This window comes from Chiloscyllium plagiosum, chromosome 33 (genome assembly GCF_004010195.1).
Source record: "Chiloscyllium plagiosum isolate BGI_BamShark_2017 chromosome 33, ASM401019v2, whole genome shotgun sequence".
Taxonomy (NCBI): domain Eukaryota; kingdom Metazoa; phylum Chordata; class Chondrichthyes; order Orectolobiformes; family Hemiscylliidae; genus Chiloscyllium; species Chiloscyllium plagiosum.
The window spans coordinates 3,584,311-3,597,804 of NC_057742.1; the positions used below are offsets into that span (position 1 = coordinate 3,584,311).

The 13,494-nt window shown below is 39.9% G+C and overlaps 1 protein-coding gene across 3 annotated transcripts in view; it reads right to left on the reverse strand.

Moving 5' to 3' along the window:
* Nucleotides 1-13,181, reverse strand: part of LOC122539752 (tubulin polyglutamylase ttll6-like) — an 83,969-nt gene extending 70,788 nt beyond the window's left edge. For 2 of the 3 annotated variants that reach the window (XM_043674788.1, XM_043674786.1), the window contains exon 1: nucleotides 13,114-13,181. The gene's annotated coding sequence lies outside the window, so the exon portion shown is untranslated. Of the gene's footprint in view, nucleotides 1-12,933; nucleotides 13,034-13,113 lie in introns of those variants that run through there. The other variant, XM_043674787.1, reaches the window with a different exon arrangement.
* Between the last annotated feature and the right edge of the window lie 313 nt (nucleotides 13,182-13,494).

The window sequence follows — 13,494 nt, forward strand, 5'->3', positions numbered from 1 at the left end:
TCTAAAGAAGGAGGCCATCTGGTGTGTTCTGTGGTGGAACTGGTCCTCCTGGGAGCAGATATGGCAGAGGCGGAGGAATTGGGAATACGGGATGGCATTTTTGCAAGAGGTAGGGTGGGAAGAGGTGTAATCCGGGTAGCTGTGGGAGTTGGTGGGTTTGTAAAAAAGTCCTATTCTCTCCCTAGTTACTCTTTTGTCCTTAAAGTATTTGTAGAATCCCTTTGCCCTCCTGATTCCCTCTTAAATGTATTCCTCCTATGGATTCACTCATTCCCTGCTGTCTATACCTGACATATGCCTCCTTCTTTTTCTTGACCTAAACCTCAACTCCTCTAGTCATCCAGCATTCCCTTTACCTTGCCCTTCACCCTAACATGAAAATTCTGCTAAAGGCTCCACTGGAACGACAATATGGTCATTTCTGGGCTTGTTTTAAGTATCAGATACAGGGTGTCCACAGCCTCCTCCAAGAGTGGCATAGATGCACAAGGCTGACCTCTCAATCAGAAACAAATGAAGATGACCCTTAATGTTCATGCACAGTATGATGTGGCATCAAGTCATACAGACCAGTGGCATTCCTGGCCAATACTGAAAATACTGTTCTTAGCTCCTTTACTCAGTTTACCCAGAAACAAAAACAGATCATGGAATTATTGCATTGTGGGAGATAGCAATGCACAGACTCGTTGCCATATTTCTTGCATTAGAACTGTGGCTGCATTTCAAAGTATCTTGTTGACTAAAAGATGTTTTGGAATGTCCTAATTTTATAAGTCGTACCACAGGAAAATGAGAACTTATGATAATTGCCACTTTATACTGGTCAATAAAAATAATTCCTGGGAGACCAGGAGAAAACTAGCTAGAAAAACAAACCAAGAGCACTGGAACATATCAAATTAATCCATTCTCCCAAAAAACCCAAACTTGCTTGTTTCATCTGAAGGAACAACAGCTGAAATGTTTCCATCTACAAACAGTCCCTTACATTTGAGTGACTAATGTTGCATTTACACTTGGTTCATTTCAAATGGCTTTTTGAAATTATTTCAGTGAAGGGAATGTGTAATGTGAATCTAGTGTGCTTCGGGTGGTAATGATAATGTTCCACAGTGTAATGAAAATATGTACAAGGTATTGAACACAGCAGATTGCCCATGGGCACTAGTGTGATTTGATTTTTTTTTCGTCTCTCCTTTCAGGTACGCGACAACATAACTCAAGGTTGAGATTGTAAACCTACAACTCAATGCTACAGTGAGTCTTCAATAAATTAATTATTTTCAATCAACGTGTCTGTCTTCCAAAGATATTTTTAACAAGATAGATATTTATTTAGTGAAATGGTGATGTCATAGTGAAATGGTGATGCCTTCAGAAAGCAGTGATTATTGTTATGGAAGTAAAATCAGGTCATCTTCCAGAACACGGTTTCATCGAAACACAAATCCAGAACTCAGTGATGGTGGTGGTGTGGAGAATAAGAGTTGTTGTTCCTTCAGATGAAACAAGCAAGTTTGAGTTTTTTGGAAGAATGGATTGCTTTGATATGTTCTCGTGCTCTGGTTTTGTTTTTCTAGACAGTTCTCTCTTGGTCTCCCAGGAATTATTTTCATTGACTCACCTGTGTTCCATCAATTAAATGTTTCCCTCTCTCCTCAAGCTTAAGCTTGACATGGTGATCAACATCCAATGACCCACCAACTTGGGTATACCCAGTCAACAAGGATATATTCCTGGAAATGGTGTTAATGATCTCTTAACTCCAGCCATTCAACCCACATGCTTCCATCACTGATCTCTGAAGACATCATTAGGCACCAATTTAGAAAATTAGCAAACCCTTTGTTAAACAACTGGCTGACCTCAGGAATCATCCAGTCAACTGCTTTCCACAGATTTGATTTTTATTTTATTTTTCTCATTTGTTATAAAAATGTGTTTATAAAAAAAACAATATTTTATTGCCCCTGGGATTTTTCTGCCTGGTCTTAACTACAAGCAATGCCCTTGAAATTAATCTTTCATTTGTGAAAATTCCAGTGTAGTACTGAACAGTTAGAATTTCAATTAAAAATAATATTCTACAGATGCTGGAGATATGAAATAAAAACCAAAATGTGCTGCAGAAACTCAGCAGATCTGTCAGCACCTGTGGAGAAAGAAAAACAGAGTTAACATTTCGAGTCCCACATGATGCTTACTGCTGGGTTTATCCAGAACTTTATCCTTATTGACAACTTCTAATCTTGATGGACCCATTAAAATAAATTAATCCAGTGAAACAGAACAGTTTCCCAGCAACAGACAGGTTAGGTGATACATTGCCAGTCCCCAATTTAAGGCCATTTATGAATCATCCAACATCCACCATCCCACCCACCAATTGCTGATCTCAATCTATTAAATTGGGCATCCCTCAGCACACATGTACTGGACAAGGGTGGGACCAGCATCATTTTGCTGTCCTCGCAATGGTGTAATCTGTTGCTGCAACTGCTAAGATGCCTAAAAAATCTATTTGAGTCTGCAAAATACAGAATCAAGAACTGGAATACAAAATGCTTTGCATTCAAATTGGATGTGTGGCAGAATGTTCTCATCGTTAATGAATTGCTTTTGCCTGATTTGAAACAGCAAACATGTCATTCTCTTTGCATCCAGAAATTTATGTTTAAATCATGAAATCCACAGCAGGTTCTTTTCAATGTCATTAATCCTAATGTTTTCTCTGAACGTCAAACAAAGAAATCAATTGATGTGCAGTGTATGCAGATTTACTCAGTTCTGCCTCTCAGAGATAAGTGATTTCTTTTACCTCCCACAAACATCAATACTTAAACTGTTTCCCGTTATATATCCAGTCAGCAAACAAAGTTGGGATTACAATAGGACTGCTCCCTCAGTCTTCAGTCACTGAAAACAACAAATTTGTATTTAGGTAGCAACTTTAATGCATTAACATGCCCCACAGCATTTCACAGGAGCAAAGATCAAACACAATTTGACACCATGTGCTCAAAATAATGATCGAAGAGATAGGTTTTAAGCAACATTTTGATGAAGAACAGTGTAATTAGAAATGTTGAAGAGGTTTATGGAGGGAATTCTAATAATGAAGGATGGAGGCAGCTGAAGGCACAGTCAAAAATTGTGGGGTGATTAACTTCAGGGATGTGCGAGAGTCCAGATTTAGAGGATTGCAGATATCTCAGCAAAGGGCTTAGGGCCTGATGGATTTTTGAGAGAAGGCAGTGAAAGGTGTACTTCATGGTTCAAAGCGCAGGAAGAGTGGATGTAAGAAAAGTTAACAGAAATGATGACAATACCAAACCCCTCATGCTGTGTAGCTCTAAGATTCCAAGGTGCAGACTTCAAGTAAGGATCGCATTGCTGCAAATTAGAATGAGACAGACACTAGGTCAGTATGCATTTGTGCTCAATATTTAACTTCATCTTCAGTTTTTAACACTGATTTGTTGGGGGTCAGATGTGTTGCTCACTGTCACAAGGACAGCATGTTCCAAAGAAGCAGCAACTCCCTTTGAACTTTGTGCAACTGTGACATTGGAAGCCAGAGAATGCTGTCTGTGATATCGAGTCAGAAGCACATTCCTTGGAGATTCCAGGCTGCAGAAACTGTCAGCATAGGACAGGTTTATGAAAGATGCAAAACAGGCTAACTCACCAGGAGCTGCTGAACCATGCACATTGATTGGTCAGTATAGAATTCAGTTTGGCCTTTTTTGCCCCTTTGAACTATGATTGAATTGAGTTTGAATCAGAGTAATGAACTTCCATGTGTGTGTATGCATATAGGATAGCATGTGTATATGAGTATGTTGTAATATCTGTGTACTTACAAACATTTACTTGAGCACTTACATGATTACTCAAGTACCAAATGTCATATACAAAACCACTCTTATTAAACATTTGAATTAGAATGCCCAGAGTGCAATTCATGAGAAATATTAAACTGGATTTAATCCTGCCTTCCCAGCAAGAATGAGGGCTTCAGGTGTGGTGTCCAGTTAGTAGACAGGCAGAATCTGGGAGTTGCTGCAACATGTTCTCATGCCAAGTGGAACCATGAACTGTGACTCAGAAGCATTTACTATTGGATGGTAAATGATACACCATGGGTATCTCTGTCATGAGTTTCCACAAAGTTTGAAGATGAGGCAAGCTGCCATTAAATCAGACATCCGCAGGAAGAAGCAGTGAATGTTATTGCTGAACATTCACTTCCATCCCTAAACTTGCAATGGTCCAGTAATGCTGTCACTGGACTGTTAATCCAGAGACCCAGAATATGTTCTAAGGACCAGGATTTGAATCATGGTCAAATTTGAATTCAACACAAAGCTGGAATTAGAAGTCTAATGTTGACCGTAAATCCATTGTTGATTGTGGGGGGGAAACCCATCTGGTTCACTAATGTCTTTAGGGAAAGAAACTGCTATCCTTACCTCGTCTGACCTCCAGACCCACAGCAATCTGTTGATTCTTAACTGCCCTCTGAGCAATTAAGGTTGTGCAATAAATGCTGGCCTAGCTAATGAAGCGCTCATCCTGTGAATGAATTTAAAAAATTCACTCTTACCAGTGACGCATGACTTGGAGGTCCAGTGTTGGACTGGGGAGGACAAAGTTAAAAATCACACAAACCAGGATGTTGGACTATAACCTGGTGTTGTGTGATTTTGAATCAGCAATGCAGATTTTCTACACGTGGTCTTCTGCAATGTTGGCTAAACCTCCAAGATTACATGCACATGAGTGCAGCTTGTAACCCAATGTAGTCCAATGCATAACTCCCTTGGTCTGAGTAAGAAGGGTCTGGCTTCAAGTCCCGCTTCAGAGACTTGAGGTTAAATACTCAGGCTGACACTCCGATTGAAGATGAGAGAATGCTGCTTTGTCAGAAGTACTGTTTTTTAGATTACATGGTGGTCTGTCTACTCTCTCAGGTGGAAGATCCCAGGACACTATTTCAAAGAAGAACAGGACATTTTTCTCCAGTATCCTGACCAACATACATCTCTTGATCAATATCAGGCAAGAATTACACAGTTAATGGTAGGGCCCTGTGGAGTGTTGTTGAACAGAGAGACCTAGGAGTTCAGGTGTATAGTTCCTGGAAAGTTGCAGCATAGATAGATAAAGTGGTCAAGAAGGCCTTTAGCACGCATGCCTTCACTGTTCAGACCAATGAGTGAATGAGTTGGACATCATGTTGCAGTTATATAGGAAATTGATTAGGCTACTTTTGGTGTGTTGTGTCCAGTTCAGGTCACCCTGCTATAGAAAGGATATTCATTAAATTGTTACTGGGCCTAGAGGATTTGAGTTATAAGGCGAACATGGATAGGCTAGGACTTTTTACAGTGTAGGAGGTGAGGCGTGACTTTATAGAGTTTATAAGATCACGAGGGACATAGACAAGATGAATAGCAAAAGGTCTTTTCTCTAGGATAGGGGAGCTCAAAACTAGAGGGCCTAGGTTTAAGGTGATAGGAGAAGGATTTAAAAGGGAACCTGGGCGCAACCTTTTCACCCAGAGGGTGATTTGTATGTGGAATGGACTGCCAGGGAGTGGCAGATGCAGGTACAGTTAGAACATTTAAAAGACATTTGGACAGATACATGGTTTGGAGGGATATGGGCCAAATGCCAACAAGTGGGGCTAGTTTAGTTTGGGAAATCTGGTCAGCATGGGTGAGTTGGAGTGAAGGGTCTGTTTCCATGACATGTGACTCTATGACTCTAAATGGATGGGATGGTCATTTTCTCTTGATTGTCTTTGGGACCAATTGCCTATTGCGTTTCCAAAAAATGAAAGCATTGGTTACACCATTATGCTGGCACTTACACCCCAGTGCTGGTGTGGGATACAGGAATTACTTCGAGTTCCAGTGACCTTTCAGACACCAAGGACTGAAAAATAACAGGCCTGGCCTGACTGGGAAATAACAGGCTTGGCTTGACTACTTTGGCTATTTGCGCAGTTTCTGTTGTTTTTGGTCCAAACTCATCAAAATAACAATAACATGGAAAATGGCAAACATTAAGTTTTTCGATTAATTTATGTTGTTGTGGGCTATGCCAGCATTTATTTCCCATCCCTAACAGTCTGGGGAAGGTAGTGGTGAGATGCTTTCTTGAACTGTCATAGTCTTTGGGGTGTAGGGACATGTACATTGCTTTTATGGAGGCAGTACCAGGATTTTGATTTGGTAACAGTGAAAAATAGCAATAAAGTTACAAGTCAGGATGGTGTGTGTCTTGGTGGGAAACTTGAAAGCGATGGTGTTCCAATGCATCTGCAGCCCTTATCCTTCTAAGTGCAAGAGGTCTAAGGTTTGGAAGCTACTGTTGGAAAAAATCCTTGGTGAGTTGCTGCAATGCAAACTGTAGTTGGTACTACCACTACCATTGTGCATCAGTGGCGAAGCGAATGCAAAATGTGAAGTATGGGGTGCCAGTTAAGTGGGCTGCTTAGTCCTGAATGATGTTGAGCTTCTAGAATGTTGATGGAGCTTTACTCATCCAGACAAGTGGAGATTTACACCATCACACCTTGTAGAAGGTGGGCAAGAGGTGAGATTTACTCACAGGAAGATTCTGACCACTTTTTGTATCCACTGCATTTATACAGCAAGCCTGGTTCCATTTCTGTACAATGGCAACCCCAGAATGTTGATAGAGAGGATTCAGTGATAGTAATGCCATTGAAGATCAAGAGAAAATGGTTAGATTCTTTCTGGAGATGATCATTGCTGGCATGAATGTTACTTGCCACTTATCGATCCAAGCATCTAAATCTTGCTGCATAAGGACATAGGCTGCTTCAGTATTTGAGAAGTCACAAATAGTGCTGAACATTGTGCCAGTGGACATCCCCACTTCTGACCTTAAGATAGAGGGAAGATTATTGATGAAGCAACTGAAGCTAGCTATGCCTAGTAAATACCTCGAGGGATTTCTGCAGTGATGTCCTGGAAATGACTTTCAATTACAAATGTCTTTCTTTGTGTGAGGTATAATTCCATTCAGCAGAGGACTCCCCCTAATCCCAATCAACTCTAGTTTTTTCAGCTCCTTGATGCTACATTTGGCCAAATGCTGTCTTGATGTCAAGTGCAGGGAACCCTAGAGGTCGATTCATTTGTCCATGCTTAGTCCAAGGCTGTAGATCAATAGATGATTTGCCCTAGGGGAAGTCGAACTGAACATCAGTGAATAGGTTATTAATGAGCAAGTGTCACCTGATAACACTGTCAACAAACCCATCACCTTGCTAATGCCTGCAAGTAGACTGATAGGGCAGTAATTGGCTGAGTTGGATTTGTGCTGATTTTTATGCACAAACCGCGTGCAGCAATTTAACACATTGCCTGCAAAATAGCTGTAGTAGATCAACTTGGCTAAGGACGTAGCTGGTTCTTGAGCATAAGCCTTCAATAGTATTGCAGAATGCTTGCAGGGCCCAGAGACTTTGCAGTATCCAGTGTGTTTGGCCACTTCTTGATGTCATTGGGATGAATTGAATTGGTTGAAGACTGCTCTTGATGCTGGGGACCTCATGAGGAGGCCAAGACATTCTCACTAGATAATAGAGCAGATTTAATTAATAGTCACTCCTAAACCGTTTAACTAACCACAGATTACTTTGATAGCTCTTCGTTTTAACTGATTTTTCTTGCCACTTTTTATTTTCATAGCTCTCCCGGACTATAGAATCACAGAGGTATGGACAGCTAATGAGCAGACAAAGAGAGACAGAGGGAACCTGCAAAGAGGCTCCATTGATTTTCACATCTTCATTATGTCAAACGTTGATGATAGACATTTCCTGGTCTCCTGACCTCCCCAGATCCAGAAATCAACTCACCAGAGACATCAAAATAAAATCTCTTATCAAAACCAATCAACTGCAATTGGACTAAGACATAAGACAGAAGGAGGCCATCAACTGCTAGAGCATCGATTATATCATGTGTAATGTGCAAATTCAACTACACTTCTCCACCCATTCACATGGTCATTGCTGTGGTGCCCAACATTCTATTGTTTCAATTCTTGAATTTATTTAGTGACTGTCATTTTTCTGGGCTAGAGAATTCCAAACATTCACAACCTATTGCGTGAAGAAATATTTCCTCATCTTACTCCTAAATGTGTGATCCCTTATCCTAAGAATGTCACCCTAAATCTAGCCATTTAGTAAAGGGAATACAGACTCTCAGTTTCTGCTCTGTCAGCCCCACTAAGAACTTGCTATATTTCAACGAGTCACCAGTATTTGTTGACAATCCCCAACCTCTCATTTGCTGCATTTCCCATTTTCCCATTTCACACGGTCATCTGACAGCACCATGCAACTCTCTCACTGAGTGCTCACCATGTTAACTTGCAACTTGGTGCTGAATCAGAAAGCTACTACTTTGTGCTCATCACAAATCTGCATGGGTTGTTCTGAAAAACAGTACGGTTAATTCATGCAACTCTTTCCCCATTGTTTTTGTAAATGGCATTCATACTTTGCTGTGAAGAGAGAAACAGAGTAATGTTTTGAGTCCAGTATGACTCTTTAGAACTAGAGTGTTCTGAAGAAGAATTATACTGGACTTGAAACGTTAATTTTGTTTCCAGACCTGCACCATTTCCCCAGCATTCTATGTGGTTGTTTTCACCTACAATATCTCCATTTACTAAATTATTCTTGAATCCAACTCTTGGTTTATAGCCTCTATGTCTACTATGTATATAGTATCATTCATGAACACCTTGGAAAACAAATGGTATCATGAGCCAGCATCAGAGGCTGACTTACTCCACTGTCCCTCAACATCTTTATTGACTTATTTTATCCTTTTCAGATTAAATATTCAGAACTTCAGTTTCTTGACTCTCACTTCTTAGTATATTCTAAGAAATGATTGCTACAGCTTTAAAAGCCATTTCTTTTCCTAATACTCTCTTTTGCAGATTCCTTAGATATTCCTACTACTACAACCAGTCTCTCATTTAACTTCTATCAATTGGCTTTTTCTCTTATTATAACGGAAGCACTTACTTTTCTTTACATAAAACGTTTTTGGTTCTAGCCTTGCTCCTTTCTTAATTTGGTGTCCTACAATTTCTGCTCTAAATCTAGGTTCACATTTCTGTTTGACCAAATCACTACCTGTAACTCTACATGAGATATCACAAATATCTGCCAGAACTACCCCTTCTCTAAGGCATGGTGGCTCAGTGGTTAGCACTGCCACTTCACAGCATCAGGTTCAATTCCAGCATCGGGTGACTGTCTGTGTGGAGTTTGCACATTCTCCCCATGTCTGTATGGGTTTGCTCCGGTTTCTCTCACAGTCCAAAGATGTGCAGGTCAGGTGAATTGGCCACGCTAAATTGTCCATAGTGTTAGGTGCATTAGTCAGAGGGAAATGGGTCTGGGTGGGTTACTCTTCGGAGGGTCGGTGTGGACTGGCTGGGCTGAAGGGCCTGTTTCCACACTGCAGCGAATCTAATATTAACACTCATCTCAATAAGTTTGCAAGAATACTATTTCTGAATTATTTCCTCACATTCAGAATTTTTCTAATTTTAGTGATCTAATCCATTTATCCCATAGCATTTCTTTTTCTCTTAAAAATTCTACAACTGTCTGATCAGATTTCTTTATGCTTCTCTAAACTGTAATTGATATGCTTCAGAGACAAACTCTTAAGCATTGAATATTGCTTTTTTTTTCATTTGTTGCATAATCTGATTTCTGTCTTCTGACAAACTTACAGATACAGTCATAGCTGTAGCTGTCAAAACACAATAAGGTTAGGATCGAATAGCTTTCAGCTATATCCTCTACTCAGTCAACCTGTCAAGTAAGGTGAAAAACCTTTCAACTCCACCCTCAGTTAATTTAATCATGAATTGTAGATTTTAGTTGTCAAACCCTTAATTGGAATCAAATACATCCTCCAACGTACTACCTGTCCTTTCCTGCTTTACTCTAATATTTTCCTGGCCAAATCCTGTTATCTCATTTCTTTAGTTCTTTGGAATTCAAGCATTTTTTAAAAATTCCACCTCCCTTTCTATTACTCTTTTTCTTTATCTTCTCTTTCAAGCCCAAACTATTTTTTGGAATCTATTTTCGTTTCTCCTACTTTTCCATTTTATTCCCTTTCCATTTCACTTTTCTTCTTTTTCTTCCAATTCACGTCTTTTCATTTCATTTTCTTTCTTTTTTTCTCTTCAATGTAAGTTTTTAATTTCCTTAAGTCAAGTTTTGGTTCCATTTCTAACTGTATCTTAGCTAATCCTCGAAGTGACTAAGCACTTCAGAAAGACTGTAATGTTTAAACTTTCAGCTTTATTTCTTTACTTTCTACTTAAAACTAAGAATGTCTGAAATGTGTAACTTTGAACTGTATTTTATATGTTTTACGCGACACTATAATACTGCACTGTTTAACTTTGTTCTTTCTTTCTATCTTGTTCTTGTTGCTACCTGACGTGGCAACTTGTGTGGTGATGTTGTACACTTTTCACTGTACTCCTGTACTTTAGTACACATGACAATAAAATCAAAATCTAGATGTGACATTTCAAGTTCAGGTTTCAATCCTTCTAATCCTGAATGTGGGATAATCACTTTCAGCATCTCCACCTTAAAAGATTCTGCTTCAGTTTCTGTTTTGACTTTATCTGCTGACTCTGTTTGGCTTTTTATCAAGGATTTCAAATAATTCACTGTTATACCCTTTAATTCTGAGGAAACAATTAGCAACTATCAAAAACATCTCGAAAATCCAATCATGCAATGAAACTTCACAACACTGTTACATTCAGAATCTCCATATACCATTTGTTTAAAAGAACCACAGATCCCTCTTAAATTCAATAACTTCAAATACTTGGGTTCATTCTCTGAAACAGTCACATGTGGCAGCAGAGATTTTTAAACAACAGAGGTTACTGTTCAAAAGACAAAAATGCAAAAAAATCTAGATATAGAAAAATCTCAAAATAGCAGCAAAACAAAGTTTCAACCTATTTCCCAATATCATCACTTCACAGCAATTCAAATCCAGGGAAATTACGGCCTTGCATCAAATAATTGAGTTTGACTTAACTGATTCTCCCCAGTTTCTATGTGAATATCCACAAAACTAAGTTTATATTTTTCTACTGAGGTACACATTCTCTTAACTGCTCTGGAAAGCTCCTGTGAGAGAGAGAGAGGGAGAGGAAACCGTATACCTTCCATCACATAGCTTTCATTATATGTAAGGTGGTATATATACATTTTATTATAAATGAAGTCCCTTATCTCTGTACATTCTGACCAGGATCTTCAGTTTGCAGGATGAATGTGCTTTATAATCTTAATTCTTAATTAAATCAAATACTGTAATTTTAAATATCAATAATTTTTAAAACACATTTTGATGCTGCATTTAACTTGTTACAGAATTTTCGGCTGCTCATTAAAAACAGAATGTGCAGTTAAATCGTGATGTTGTGAAACAACCCCATCACCCCCACCCCTTTTACCTTTCTCTTTTGTGTCACGTTCCATCATGTTTGTCCCCCTTCCCAGACACTTTCCGGTAACCCATCCCATTCTCTCCCCCATGCTCCACTTTCCCCATTCTTTTCCTCCACTATCTGACAGTCCCTTCTCTCTCCCTCCTCCTCTACTCCACAGTGTCAAAATAACTTTTAAGTCCAAATATGATTGTAAATGTTGGTATTCTGGGCGAATCTGATGCAACGTTCTTGTTTCTGGTGTGCGTTCACAAAGAACTGCAGAATTCCTTCAAAACTTACAAATGTAACTGTAGACTGCCCTCTGGTGGGCAGAAATTATTGAACAATGCATTTGTCTAATTCAAGGTATATTAAGCACATTTGTAAATGCGACAAGCAACTTAATTTATTTTAAAAGCAACAGAGTTCAATTACTTCCTCTACCTGTTATGTCTACAAGTCATCATAACTTGTGCAAAATTAAGCCTGACAGATCACTGCTGCACAGCAAGATGGAAATTACCAATAGTCTTTCCGCACTCCTGCTGAAAGTCCATTTGTATTTGCTCGGCTGTGGGCCTTAATGCGAATGCGTGTGCATGTATTCCGGTATATGCGTGCTTGGATGGGTGAGTGAGTTTGTGCATGTCTGAACACGCATTTGTATTTCTGTTTGAGTGCGTGCCCATTTGTGTCATGTTTGTATCTGTACTCATGATTATGTATGTATGTGCATGTATAAGGGTTCATGTGTGCACGTGCTTGTAAGTGACCTGTATTCGTGTACGTATGGGAGCTGTGCACAGAATATGAGGACAGAGTCAGGGCCGGTGACTTCCCCACCCCACTTCCAAACACAAATTCAATCGATGCTGACCACTGGTGAGGGAACAGGGAGATCCTAGTAGGAAGCCACATCTCAGTTTGCATCAGCGCCGCCCTAAGCTGACAGGGAAATTGTGATGGAATTTTTTTTTCTGCACACTTGCTTTTTTTTCCCCCTCAACTGATCTGATCTGTTTCACTGCTTCCCCACCCCTCCCTCCTCATTCCAAAATCCAGGTAGTTTATATTAAAGAAAGGAGAATGGCAGGCAGGAAAAGAGCAGCTGGTGTAGACTGAAGGGCTTGCGGCAGACAGTTGTGATGAATGAAGTCTGTCATTCATGACATCCCTCCACCTAGCAGCAGCTAACGTAATCTCCCGGGAGAGGTAAACCTCACGGCCCATTGGAGGGATTTACATTTTTTTTAAATTATCAAACTGGACGGAACTTTGAGGAGGAATTGCCTGTGTTCATTTGGAACTTTACATCGATCACTGTCAACCGTTCTCTAATTATAACCTTTAGTTTTCTAAGTAAAAGTCAGCCTGAGAGAAACCACTTACTGGAAACAAAGGCAATAAGGGCAGTCTTGGCCTTCACCTCTTGTGTATGATGAACTAGGGCAGAAACCAGCAGCCCATTATCAAAACCACAGCATTTGCAACTCCATTGAAATCAAATAAAATAAATAAAATTGCAGGCTACGGATTCCACCTCAAGGGGTGAAGCTAAAATAAAATTACCTCTAAAAGTTCTTGCGTTGCCTTCGTTCTATCTTAAAACATTTTCATCCTTCTGGCAGCTATCTCTCTTGGCCCTGTTTTATATAGGGGCAGGATGTGTTATCACCAGCAACAAAGTAGCTGCTTGTGACATCGCCCTGACCATGATTACAGGGACATGGGACCCAAGCCAGCCTTCCCACTCAAATGGCAAGGTTGGTTTGTCTGACCATGATCCCTTGAGGTTTCCTCAGGAGTTCAGTGGGTGTTTTTGGTCTCTTGTGGAATTTAGCCCAGGGGCCTGTTTGAGTTCAGTGAGCTGATCATGACTCAGGCATTAGGTTGGATCTAAAGGGATTTAATAACAACCCAACACACTGGATCATTGCTCCCGATTGCACT